The following is a 15,229-nucleotide window of genomic DNA, read 5'->3' on the forward strand; positions in this document are numbered from 1 at the left end:
TTTAGTCAACCTCGAGGCTCTCCCAATTTACAATAATAATATACTACCAACTTAAGATATTACATTTACATGTTAGATTAGATCTTTACACTTTTTACAATTAACACAACTGTTAGCTCACCCTCATCTTAACTCTTCACTTGATGCTCAAATGGATTTATGCATTTGACCATAAATTCTTCTTCATATCTTCTACCACTATCTAAGTTTGCATAACTAGATTTTTTCTCTATTTGGAGATACAATCTAAACAATAGTAATTACTACACATGGACTCTATCTGAATGTTGACTTCACTAAATCTATCATATCTATATACCATCTTCATCTTTTTGTGCATGCCCTTAGTTGTAGCATCAAAGGATTTTGTAGAACATTATCCCAAGTTTGCATACATCCAATTATATTCCTCAAACCTCATAAAACCAAACTCTATCTATTGTACTTCCAGTCTTCACAAAATAACAAGTATGTTGCCATCAATCACAAACTTTGTGTTGAATGCAATAGAAAATGTATGCATGATGTGTCTAACAGTGCATGGATACTCCTCCATAGGGATACCATCAACATTCATGCTTAATAATCTCCCCCTTTGGCATTGATGGCAACATAGATGAAAAACATCTATGTTCCATGAATACCAAATATCTATCTTGTATTGCTCCCACATTCATGTCCATGAATGTCCACTATATTGTAACTAACATGCATAAGGAAGATGTTAATCTCTATCTTAGGAACATCTTTTCCTCATTGACATAAATTAGTATACAAAGATATTTCATGTATTACTCTACTCCATGCAAGGATGTTTTTTGTGTGATATTCTCTCCCTCATTGACATCAATGACAAAGGTGTCATTATGTCAATTCTCTTCATAATATATGTAATAAGATCAAGCGTCCAAAGATACTATTAAATACTAGTACCAAGAGTCCTTAATGACTCAACTCAAACATAGATACTCCCCAATAGAGGAAGCATCAAACATCCAGTATAGATAAACTAGTGCTATGTTACCACTGGATTGATGTAATCTCTGCATCAACTACTTAAAAGTAGGTTGGGGAATAATCCCAAGAATACCTCTTAAGTACTCAAAGCTATCCTTCAAAAAAGGTTTTGTAATTATGTCTATTATCTACTCCTTTGAGCTAATATACACCAATCTTATCTCTTTCTTTGTAATTTTCTCTCTCAAAAACTGATACTTAATAGATATGTGCTTTTTTTTTAATGTAAAAATGGATTCTTTTACATGCTCACTATACATGTATTATCAAAATGTATGATAAAACGCTCTATAAACTCATGTCAAATATTCTTCATCATTTATTTCATCCATACTATCTTATTATAATTGTTTGCTGGTACTACATACTTTGCAGTACTTTGTGATATACAGTCACATTTGTTGCTTAGCCAAGAAACTAATATTCATTCCGAGAAGAATCTACCACTGCTAGTACTCTTTTTTCATCTACAACTCTTTCCCAACCCACTTTAGTCAATGCAAATAAGGTAAAATTATTTGATCTATCATAGCATAACCCAAAATTAGGTGTATGCTTCAAATATTTGAATATTTTCTTTACTATTACATAATGTGTCTCTTTAGGATCAGCTTAAAATCTTTCTACAATACCAACTACATTACATATTTTAGGTTTGGTGTCTATTAGATATTAGAATCCCCCAATCATAGATTTTTATTTTCTATATTGAATAATAGTGGTTTTATATTTGTTAGATAACTTATGACTAGTTACAATAGGTGTTCTAACATGTTTACAACTTTCCAAACCAAATCTTTTCAATAATTCTTTCAGATACTTGACTTGTGATATAAAGATACCAACTTTGTTTTGATGAATCTAAAATCCCAAGAAATACTTTATTTCACCAATCATACTCGCATATGTGTAGGATCATGGTGTGCCAAAAAGTGGTGATGTGAGTGTTGGTGTTTTATTTTGATGTTAACAGTGCTAAAACTACTAGGCGACAAAAGGCTTAGTACCTAGATATCAATACATACACAACCTAGAGAATAGCCAATTCTCATTATCACTTGCATATGCAAAGTACTAGGGCCCAACTCCAACAAAACCTTAGACGGTTTTCTACTCTTTTGGCTCTGTAAAAACCAGGGCAGGTGCACCTGGGGATGGTTCAAAGATGGAACAATTGTATGAGAATTATTCTTAGTTTCATTTTGATTCTCATCTCTAAATCCTCAAACATATACGTAAATCTTACCGAATTGATAAACAAATCCCTTGAACAGATATGGCCAAGAAATCTTCTATAGCTCTGCAGATGTTTCCAATAGCAATGGCTAAATGAAGCTAAAACAATCCATGCAGGCAAGTGCTGGCCAACTTTGAAAATCTTACAGGAAATATAAGTAAAAATTGATTTTATGATATATTTTGAAAAAGCTAGTCATAATATACCTCTCTTTTGGCTGAAATACTTTCGATCAGTGCCTAATCCATTGGGAATTCAGAGTCAAGTAAATTCTTAGATCTAATTTGTTGCTTTGCAACAAATTTTCATCAGCAATTCTTACCAGAATTTATCATTCAAAATCCTTATTAACACCCAAGCAACCTCATCACATTCATCAGAGCCTTTATTTAATCCATTGAATTAACAACAATAACAAATGGATGTACAGTCTTACTATATTGCAATCAATTGCATAAGCTTTTACTCACACAACATCAAGGTAGCTAAGTATTTAAAAGGAGACAAAATTCAGAGAAGAACAGATATGGGGACAGTTCATAATTTGTATTCATTTCCTTTGAAAATGGTATATCCTTTACAATAGACCCAGAAAGACCTTCAGAGAAGAAGCACAATTCTTTCTACATTCATCTATCTCAGAAATTTTGACAAAAAAGTATACTATAAATTTCCTTCCCAAAATGTTTGGACCAAAAATAGAACTAAGCACAATACTTAGTAAAAACCAAATTCAGACCCTTCTTTAGCCCTGGGATCTCACTTAAATAATGTGAGATGCAACAAGCTTCAGGCTACAGAAGGTGACAGGTGTCCTTCTTTTAAAAAACAAAAACAAGAATAACAGAAAGGTTGATTATAACATCAATTCTTGGCAGGTCCCTTTCTGTTATGCTTCTTGGTTGTTATGATCTGATCTCACAATCATTCCTCATCTTCAGAGTACATACCCATAAGGTCTGTAAGTGATATATCATCTTTTGTTACATGCAAACTCACTTTAACCTGGTGATTTTCTATATCATCATTGCTGACTACAAAAGTAACTATTACTCTTACATCTTCTTCGTCATCGTCTCCTAACATCTGCTCACTAAATTGATTTTTCCATCTGTTAAAAGTATCATCATCTGGCCAATCAAAACTTAGGGTTTCTCTTTGTATCTTTATTAAAGAATTGGCATTTTCCTCTAAATCATCGAATTCTTTTCTCATATCAGCATAATGTAATTGTATTTTTACCAGCTCTTCATTTGTCTTTGCCCAAAACCAATGGCCAGTCTCACTGATGATGTTTGTTATTCTGTTATCGAATAATTCATCCATTTCCTTTTTCCATTTGTCTTTTTCCTTTACTATATCAACAGATTCTAAAGCACAAGGAAATAGGGTGAATTTTTTAGCAAGATATTTTGAAAAACAGAGTATCAATTTTCTCTGTAAAGAATCTCTTTTATTCTCAAAATTATCTAATTGATTTAATAAATCAAAAATCCTTTCAACCTGGTGATAAGGCATTTGGACTGTAGATATACAAATAATTGTAACATCATTGTTTCTCTGTCTCCATTTCTGTGCAAGAGAATCTAATCCATCCTTTTCTTTATTTAACTCATCCATGAGGGTTACAATCCTTGTCAACTGATCATAAAAAGTTGACCATTGTATTTTATCCCTCAAATATGTCACACCCTGCCTCCATTTCTCTTCCTGCTGATTTCTAAATTCTATCTGCCACTCATGTAATTTGGTTTTTTCTGCTTCAAATTCCTCTGCAGTATAGAATTGGGGTCTTTTAGGGGTGTCAGGTATCTCAATAATAGGGGTTAATCCCACAGATGACTGTGGGGGATATGCAATTCTCAGTGTACTGGATTCTCCCACTTTCCTCTTTCCAAGTACCTTTTCTAATTGAGATACCCTATTTTCTAACTCAATTCTCCTTTTTACCTCTTGGTTATAGGCTTCCACCACTATTTCATATTTATTATGCATATCAATCATTTCCCTCTCTCCTCTTTCCGCAGCAGCCAAGGCAAATTTAGAATAATCCACATTCATGTGGGCTGCCTGTACATTTGAAGTGTCAGCAACTCTTCTTACAATGATACTCCCTGTTAATCCTGAATCATCAGGCTGTGATGAAGTAATTCTGGATCCTCTTCTCAGGGACCACATAACAAGGGCAGCTTGATCATTGCTAAATACTGTACCCAAGAATTCCTCTTTATTTGGATCCTGGAGTCCTAAATTATTTGAAACAGAATTAAAAATCAATGCATCAGCAATGTCCCAATTGGGCAATAATAAAACATTAGCATTTTTTACCATCTGTCTTCCCTCATTAGGGGTTATATTTTGGAACTCTTGCACCATTTGTTCCTTTATTAGATTTTGAATGGAGGTCTCATCCATTTCTGGATGTTCTGTTTTCATATTATTACACCTTTGCTCAAAAATGTGCATGTTTACTCTCCACGCAAACTGATGGAAAGCCCTAGATCTTACAAAATTGTTATCAGATAAAAAATGCTGACTGGCTTGTTCCAAAATAGGGTCCAATTTCCTTCCTCTGAAATCTGCTGTAGTTAATTCAAAACTTGGCATAGGAGGTTCCTGAGGGTTCCCTTCATCAATCTCTGCTTGTGTAACAAAAATTTCTCCTTGTGACCCCATTTGTTTGAATTGCTCATTGCTGAGTTGTTCTTCCTCAATTCTTATTGGGGTTTGAGAAGGTGAGAAACTTTCATCAGGGGATTCTTCCTCCCTTATTATTCTCCTTCTTTTGGGAGAAGGTTCAGGGGGTCTTTCTTCTAGGACAGTGCTAGTGGATTCAACTATCTATTTTTCTTTATGTACAACGGGCACCTGCTGTCGAACAATAGTATATCCTATTTTCTTCCCTACCACCAGTGGACCTATTCCAATGTTGGGGGTGAAACCCAATTTTCTCATAATTTCTCTGGCTTTATCTGGAAAAGAATTAATAAAATGCTGTTTCTTCTCATTCATTACTTCCATTATCTCAGAGATAGTACTCATGAGCTTATGTACTTTATCTGCATTGTTTGCATCATTACTAAGAGGACTGAAATCTTTGTCAAAACAATTAATGAATTCCAAAACTTTTGAATAGACTCTCCATTTTTCTTTTTTTATTTCTTGCTCATGGAGAGAGTATTCATTTTTTATTATATCTTCAGGAAAATAGAATTCATGCTGAACTGGACGAAGCTTGATTCTCAATCTAAGGGCAGAGTTAAAGAAACCTTCTGTATCACAAAAATGAGAGTGAGACACTGCCATCTTATATTGATCCAAAATTTTATGGAGAAAGACCCACCCTTCTTTAGTTATCACAAACTGGTGGGCTATAGTACAAGTAGGAAAAATTGATCCTGTCCCCCTTTTGTGCAAAGAGGCCTCCTCCACTCCTCCCAACTGCCACAAAAATTCAGCTATCCCTACCTTTAAAGGTACCTGATAGGGTAACACATGGGGTGTTCCTTTGAATCCATAGACCCTAATGTCAGTTGAGACTGAATATGGGATAATATCTCCCCAATTATGTGAAACTTTTAGATTATGGGTTTTGTCCATAGGCCTGACAAGGTGCATTAATGCCTTAGGGATTCTGGGATTATCACTCAATATGAGGCACCTTAGTTTGGAGGCAAAGTGCCTATCAAATCTAATGAAGCTAGCATTTTCTACTTCCCAGGTCATGTTCTATTTTGATGGCTTGCAATTTAATATTCCTTTTTTCATTATCAGGCAGATGGGGAGGAACTTCCATATGTTGCAAGTAATGTATAACACTGATGTACCAGTCACACTGGGCCATGTCGCAGAAATCAGTTCTGAAATCATCATTTACTAGGTTTATTTGATTAGCTTCGAGGTTAGTTTCGGCCATAAGTTTGGCCAAACCTTGACCTCTTACTAATCAGATAAACCTAGTAAATGATGATTTCAGAACTGATTTCTGCGACATGGCCCAGTGTGACTGGTACATCAGTGTTATACATTACTTGCAACATATGGAAGTTCCTCCCCATCTGCCTGATAATGAAAAAAGGAATATTAAATTGCAAGCCATCAGGTATGTAATTGTTCAAAATAACTTATGGTGGAGAAACTTTGAAGGAGTTCTGTTGAAATGTGTTGACAAAGAAAGGGCAAAAGAGATTTTGAAAGAAATGCATGCTGGAGTATGTGGAGGACATTACATGGCCAAAACTACTGCGCATAAGATAATAAGGGCTGGTTTCTGGTGGCCTACTTTGTTCAAAGATGCTCATGTTATGGTTAAGAAATGTGATCCTTGTCAGAGATTTTTTGGAAAGCTGAAATTCTCAGGAAATACTCTACTGAAGCCGGTTGAAACTAAAGCACCTTTTCAACAATGGGGTCTGGACTTTATAGGAGAAATTTTTCCCAAGTCTAGTACTGGCTATTCTTGGATTCTAGTTGCTACTAACTACTTTACAAAATGGGTAGAGGCTATCCCTGCCAGAAATGCAATGAGTAAAGTTGTAAATAATTTTCTATTGAATAATATCATTTCCAGATTTGGATGTCCACAGAAAGTTGTTACAGATAATGCTATGTGTTTTAGGTCTGAGGAATTCATCAAGTTTTGTGATAAATATGGAATGACAAGAACATCATCTGCTCCATATCATCCACAAGGGAATGGGCAAGCTGAGTCCACAAATAAAAGCCTATTGAAAATCATTAAGAGAACCTTGGACGATAATTAAAGGGCATGGGATTCCAAGTTACAGTTGGCAATATGGGCTGACAGAGTAACTATAAAGAAGGCAATTGGGGTGGCTCCATTTGATTTAGTGTATGGAATACAAGCTAGAATGCCCCAGAACAATTTGATGGGATTATACAATTACATCCAGTCATATGATGAAGATACTACTGATGAAATGAAAGAAAGAATGAATGAATTGGTAGGATTGACCGAAGCCAGAAGAGAAGCATCTATGAGAAATCAAAAATTGCAGTTACAAGTCAAAACACTCTATGATAAAAGAACTATAAACAAGAAATTTGAAAATGGAGACCTAGTCTTAATGTGGAACGGCAGAATTGAAGATAAAGGAAAACATAGCAAATTTGATCCCATTTGGTTAGGCCCATATCTCATTGAGAATGCTTGGGGTAAAGATTCTTACATAATCAAAGATATGTTTGATAATATTCTTGAATTTCTAGTTCATGGACAGTTCTTGAAGAGGTATTTTTCTTGAAAAAATACTTATTTTCTTCCATGAACAATAGTTTTGGGTTTTCCTGTCGTCCTATTTTCTGTAAATCCTTGTACAGTCTAAGTTTTTGTTTTTGTGTGTTGCTCTGTGCTCTCTAAAGAAGTTGTCACTTTACTGGCTGTGTGGTCTACTCTCCCATAGATTCTAAATCCTTGCATAGACTCAAGTAGTCTATCATCCCCAGACAGAGCCACTGTTGGTCTGACTTTTCTGTAGTAAAAACTTTCAGTTAAATCATAGAAAAGTCAAATGTTCTATGCCTAAGTGAAACATAGGGTTTTGGATAAACCATCTATTAGAAATAATCGCCATATAAACCCTATATTCATCCCTATTCATAAATTGTCGGGCGCAAAATTTTGAAATTTCAAAAGAGGCGAATATGCTGTCATATTCCTTTTCCTTTCTCCCAGGTTACCTTTCTTCCTATTTGTCCCAACCGTCGGATCTGATTAGATCTACCACTGATGTTACCTTGCTATTGAGAGTTGCATGCTCATTAAGTATAGCGAGATAGCGAGTATTGAGTTTTTTAAGCGGTGGGACCATAAAGTGAAGATGCGGCGATCAGAGATTTGCTTATTAAATGTTTTATTGTGCAGGTACACTTTGCAATTCGCCATCCAAAAAAAGGAGAGGGACCCACTAGAATATCTGACATTAGAGCCGGAATGTTGATTTTTTCGAAAGTTTCGCCACCTCGCTATCGGAAAATTTAGGCACTTCACCGTTAGTGAAGTAGCGAGGCCATGTGAAAATCTATAAATGATGACATTGCATCTTGCTTGTATCATAATTACACCAGGTGGCATGACCAGTCATAAATACCGTTGTCAGAATCAATTTTAATTAACAAAAGTAATTACTGGGTAACCCTTGCATTTTTCGGCACAGAATCCTTTTAAGTGCCAGAGCTCGCTACCTCACTATCGGAAAATTCAGGTGCTTCACCGTTAGCGAGTTAGCGAGGCCCCGTAAAATGGTAAAAGATCGGCAAGATCTTTGATGACGTGTAATGACAGATGATTGTGATAAATTTTGACATGTGCCAGCTATGCAGAGATCTGATTCTCATTAATACCTATCTAATTGAATGTACAAGAAATCTTGAACGTCAGCTTGAAGTGGATCAACGGAGCTCGCTACCTCGCTATGAAGAGTTACAAGGAAGATAATTACAGCGACATAGCGAGTTGGGCCCGCCGCCTTCTTTCTTAAGAAGTCCTGTAGCGTATCTTTCGATCATTTCTTGATCCGATCAACGGTTGTCGTCGCCTCGCCATGGCAAGGTGCTTGTTCTTTATGCATAACGAAGTAGCAACATGCTAACATGTGTTCTTCGTCATCAATGGGTCTAAATATAAGCGCCATCAAAAGAAAGAATTCTGTATGTGGCAAGTTCTCATTGGGTAAAATAATTGACATGGCAAATATAACTCCTAGTTGTTCTCTTTGTACCACATGATCGTAGGATCTTTGAAGATCAATGGTGCAGTTTTAAATGAAAAATGTAGTGCCACTCTCTGTATTAATTAGACAAGAAAGCTTCGTCCGTGAGGAAAAATAGAGTATAATACAGAGAGATTTCATCAGTTTTGTTTCACGTGAGAAAAGATTTGAAGCCATTCTTGTGCAGAAGCCATTACTGAAAGGAAAGCGTGCCAAGGTTTGATAAAAAAAATTGTCAAGTTGTCTGTTCGCGAAAAATTTGCAGGAATATAGAGGAGAATTGAGAAAGAATTCAAGTAAGTAAAACTACCATCATCTTCGTGAGCTTTTAAGTTTTAAAAGATAGCCCAAGATGCCTCCTAAGAAGGGATTTATAGGTGCAATAAACTACCTGGATAGAAATGTGCATGATGATTTGCTTGAGTTACTTCCTAAATCTACTGTAGAAATGGTGCAAGTTAAGAGGTTAACCTCACTCAACCCTAGGCTAAGGGTAGGTGATGGATTGTATGATAAGGGTAATTGGGTCCGGGATGCTCAAACTTCTCAAACTGGTTTGAGTTTATTCAAAAAATGGTTTGCGGAAAGGAAGTTATATGCCCCTCATGCCAATATATGGAATTTTGATCTTGGGAAGCTTGTTGTCCCCAGTGTGTTTATGGATTTCAACCTGCTTGAAGCTATAGCAAAAAACTATGACCAAGCCACTAAGCTAGTGAGAAGAATGGATGGTGAGGCTTTAGTTACCATCAGTCCCGAGGAGATTAGGAAGGTTTTCAGTCTGGGACCCCTCACCATGTATCATGTGCCCATTAATTTGATAGATTTAGAAAAAGAATATATATCCAAGAGGGATGTAGTTAGACAGGGTGCACTGAAAGCCCACATAGGCCAGATTGGAGGCCTCCCAACCATAACATCATCTTCTAAAGAACCATTCAAGAAATCATGCTTTAATGCCAGGGCAGTGGAGATATATAGGACCCTGTGCAGAGTCTTCTAAGAGGGCAAAGAAGATTTTATTCCGGTGAGCTTCATGTATATGATCACCCAAATCTCTTCTTTTGGTGTGGAAATAATTTTTGATTTTGCATCTTACTTGGCAAATGAGATTCATCAGGGATTGGTGGGGATTGCACAGGGAAAGGTGGAAAAGGTTTGGGGTCAGTATTCCTTATTGATGCATATGTTTCTTTTTAAAGGGGCCACTTATTTTGGTAAAGAAATGGTTTTAAATAGAGAACAAGAAGGGGAAGCACTGCCAGTCCAATTATGGAGTGCAGACATGACCTGGGAAGCAGAAAATGCTAGCTTCGTTAGATTTGATAGGCACTTTGCCTCCAAACTAAGGTGCCTCATATTGAGTGATAATCCCAGAATCCCTAAGGCATTAATGCACCTTGTCAGGCCTATGGACAAAACCCATAATCTAAAAGTTTCACATAATTGGGGAGATATTATCCCATATTCAGTCTCAACTATCATCAGGGTCTATGAATTCAAAGGAACACCCCATGTGTTACCCTATCAGGTACCTTTAAAGGTAGGGATAGCTGAATTTTTGTGGCAGTTGGGAGGAGTGGAGGAGGTCTTTTTGCACAAAAGGGGGACAGGATCAATTTTTCCTACTTGTACTATAGCCCACCAGTTTGTGATAACTAAAGAAGGGTGGGTCTTTCTCCATAAAATTTTGGATCAATATAAGATGGCAGTGTCTCACTCTCATTTTTGTGATACAGAAGGTTTCTTTAACTCTGCCCTTAGATTGAGAATCAAGCTTCGTCCAGTTCAGCATGAATTCTATTTTCCTGAAGATATAATAAGAAATGAATACTCTCTCCATGAGCAAGAAATAAAGAAAGAAAAATGGAGAGTCTATTCAAAAGTTTTGAAATTCATTAATTGTTTTGACAAAGATTTTAGTCCTCTTAGTAATGCTGCAAACAATGCAGATAAAGTACATAAGCTCATGAGTACTTTCTCTGAGATAATGGAAGTAATGAATGAGAAGAAACAACATTTTATTAATTCTTTTCCAGATAAAGCCAGAGAAATTATGAGAAAATTGGGTTTCACCCCCAACATTGGAATAGGTCCACTGGTGGTACAGAAGAAAACAGGATATACTATTGTTCGATAGCAGGTGCCCGTTGTACATAAAGAAAAACAGATAGTTGAATCCACCAGCACTGTCCTAGAAGAAAGACCCCCTGAACCTTCTCCCAAAAGAAGGAGAATAATAAGGGAGGAAGAATCCCCTGATGAAAGTTGCTCACCTTCTCAAACCCCAATAAGAATTGAGGAAGAACAGCTCACCAATGAGCAATTCGAACAAATGGGGTCACAAGGAGAAATTTTTGTTACATAAGTAGAGATTGATGAAGGGAACCCTCAGGAACCCCCTATGCCAAGTTTTGAATTAACTACAACAGATTTCAGAGGAATGGAATTGGACCCTATTTTGGAACAAGCCAGTCAGCATTTTTTATCTGATAACAATTTTGTAAGATCTAGGGCTTTCCATCAGTTTGCGTGGAGAGTAAACATGCACATTTTTGAGCAAAGGTGTAATAATATGAAAACAGAACATCCAAAAATGGATGAGACCTCCATTCAAAATATAATAAAGGAACAAATGGTGCAAGAGTTCCAAAATATAACCCCTGATGAGGGAAGACAGATGGTAAAAAATGCTAATGTTTTATTATTGCCCAATCGGGACATTGCTGACACATTGATTTTTAATTCTGTTTCAAGTAATTTAGGACTCCAGGATCCAAATAAAAAGGAATTCTTGGGTACAACATTCAGCAATGATCAAGCTGCCCTTGTTATGTGGTCCCTGAGAAGAGGATCTAGAATTACTTCATCACAGCCTGATGATTTAGGATTAATAGGGAGTATCATTGTAAGAAGAGTTGCTGACACTTCAAATGTACAGGTAGCCCACATGAATGTGGATTATTCTAAATTTGCCTTGGCTACTGCGGAAAGAGGAGAGAGGAAAATGATTGATATGCATAATAAATATGAAATAGTGGTGGAAGCCTATAACCAAGAGGTTAAAAGGAGAATTGAGTTAGAAAATAAGGTATCTCAATTAGAAAAGGTACTTGGAAAGAGGAAAGTGGGAGAATCCAGTACACTGATAATTGCATATCCCCCACAGTCATCTATGGGATTAACCCCTATTATTGAGATACCTGACACCCCTGAAAGACCCCAATTCTATACTGCAAAGGAATTTGAAGCAGAAAAAACCAAATTACATGAGTGGCAGATAGAATTTAGAAATCAGCAGGAAGAGAAATGGAGGCAGGGTGTGACATATTTGAGGGATAAAATACAATGGTCAACTTTTTATGATCAGTTGACAAGGATTGTAACCCTCATGGATGAGTTAAATAAAGAAAAGGATGGATTAGATTCTCTTGCACAGAAATGGAGACAGAGAAACAATGATATTACAATTATTTGTATATCTATAGTCCAAATGCCTTATCATCAGGTTGAAAGGATTTTTGATTTATTAAATCAATTAGATAATTTTGAGAATAAAAGAGATTCTTTACAGAGAAAATTGATACTCTATTTTTCAAAATATCTTGCTAAAAAATTCACCCTATTTCCTTGTGCTTTGGAATCTGTTGATACAGCAAAGGAAAAAGACAAATGGAAAAAGAAAATGGATGAATTATTCGATAACAGAATAACAAACATCATCAGTGAGACTGGCCATTGGTTTTGGGCAAAGACAAATGAAGAGCTGGTAAAAATACAATTATATTATGCCGATATGAGAAAAGAATTCGATGATTTAGAGGAAAATGCCAATTCTTTAATAAAGATACAAAGAGAAACCCTAAGTTTTGATTGGCCAGATGATGATACTTTTAACAGATGGAAAAATCAGTTTAGTGAGCAGATGTCAGGAGACGATGACGAAGAAGATGTAAGAGTAATAGTTACTTTTGTAGTCAGCAATGATGATATAGAAAATCCCTAGGTTAAAGTGAGTTTGCATGTAACAGAAGATGATACATCACTTACAGACCTTATGGGTATGTACTCTGAAGATGAGGAATGATTGTGAGATCAGATCATAACAACCAAGAAGCATAACAGAAAGGGACCCGCCAAGAATTGCTGTTATAATCAACCTTTCTATTATTCTTGTTTTTGTTTTTTAAAAGAAGGACACCTGTCACCTTCTGTAGCCTGAAGCTTGTTGCATATCACATTATTTAAGTGAGATCCCAGGGCTAAAGAAGGGTCCGAATTTGGTTTTTACTAAGTATTGTGCTTAGTTCTATTTTTGGTCCAAACATTTTGGGAAGGAAATTTATAGTATACTTTTCTGTCAAAATTTCTGAGATAGATGAATGTAGAAAGAATTGTGCTTCTTCTCTGAAGGTCTTTTTGGGTCTATTGTAAAGGATATACCATTTTCAAAGGAAATGAATACAAATTATGAACTGTCCCCATATCTATTCTTCTCTGAATTTTGTCTCCTTTTAAATACTTAGCTACCTTGATGTTGTGTGAGTAAAAGCTTATGCAATTGATTGCAATATAGTAAGACTGTACATCCATTTGTTATTGCTGTTAATTCAATGGATTAAATAAAGGCTCTGATGAATGTGATGAGGTTGCTTGGGTGTTAATAAGGATTTTGAATGATAAATTCTGGTAAGAATTGCTGATGAAAATTTGTTGCAAAGCAACAAATTAGATCTAAGAATTTACTTGACTCTGAATTCCCAATGGATTAGGCACTGATTGAAAGTATTTCAGCCAAAAGAGAGGTATATTATGACTAGCTTTTTCAAAATATATCATAAAATCAATTTTTACTTATAATTCCTGTAAGATTTTCAAAGTTGGCCAGCACTTGCCTGCATGGATTGTTTTAGCTTCATTTAGCCATTGCTGTTGGAAACATCTGCACAGCTATAGAAGATTTCTTGGCCATATCTGTTCAAGGGATGTGTTTATCAATTCGGTAAGATTTACGTATATGTTTGAGGATTTAGAGATGAGAATCAAAATGAAACTAAGAATAATTCTCATACAATTGTTCCATCTTTGAACCATCCCCGGGTGCACCTGCCCTGGTTTTTACAGAGCCAAAAGAGTAGAAAACCATCTAAGGTTTTGTTGGAGTTGGGCCCTAGTACTTTGCATATGCAAGTGATAATGAGAATTGGCTATTCTCTAGGTTGTGTATGTACTGATATCTAGGTACTAAGCCTTTTGTCGCCTAGTAGTTTTAGCACTGTTAACATCAAAATAAAACACCAACAGTGAGAATAGTGGAGTTTGAAAATGTCTTAAAGCATTTCAAAATCCTCTCTGACATTTTTACACCCATCCTAATATAAAGAAAAAAAGGTTGGTCCAAACCTTATTGGGTATCAGATCCATTATCAGGTACCTGATATCATATTGGGTATCTGATTTGAGATTGGATACCCGAAACTTGGGACTAAGAATTTTTTAAACAAAAAGACTAGAGAAAATTAGGAAATTGTGTTTTAGCTTGGTTTGTGTTGCCTCAATTTTGAGAATCAGATATAGAAATGGGTACATGATATAGGTAAAAAAAATTATTGTATTTTTTTTAAGATATTGTGGAAAATTAGGTTTATTTTAATAGAAATGTTGTTTTGCAATTTAATAGATATGGTTGACTCAAATAATGATGCTGAGCTAGGAAACAATATTTAGGTCAAAGCCCTCGACCAAACCATCTAGTACCCCCTCAAAATTGTCTGCCAAATGATCCTCAACCCCCTCAAAACTATCCTCAAATTGAATATTTGATAGAAGAAAATCTCATAGAGATAAGGGGTTTGCAAAGGACATATAATAGTATACTTACATTGTCTCCCATGTTATCCATGTTAAACACCATAGTGGATAATATTCAAATGCTTACTAATGAACAAAATGCTATACTTCACTAGCGTGAGCAATTGCGTGTCATGATTGATGATGGGTTGGACTATGATGAGGTTGTGGCCCTAAACATAAGTAAACATGATGCAGTTAATATTTTTGTGGACCTAAAACTTTGATAAAATAGTAAACTGCAAAAGGCCCAAATTATCAATTAAATGGTGCACAAATGAAGCTATGTGTGCAAACTTTTGGGATCATTAGTGGATGGTTTTTGATAAACCTCCACACAAATTTAGAAGTGCCATTCTATTTCATTTAAAATTATATGTCAATTTTTTTTTCA

The sequence above is a fragment of the Cupressus sempervirens genome, chromosome 8 (genome assembly GCF_028749045.1).
Source record: "Cupressus sempervirens isolate cs-2001-9-10 chromosome 8, ASM2874904v1, whole genome shotgun sequence".
NCBI classification, from domain to species: domain Eukaryota; kingdom Viridiplantae; phylum Streptophyta; class Pinopsida; order Cupressales; family Cupressaceae; genus Cupressus; species Cupressus sempervirens.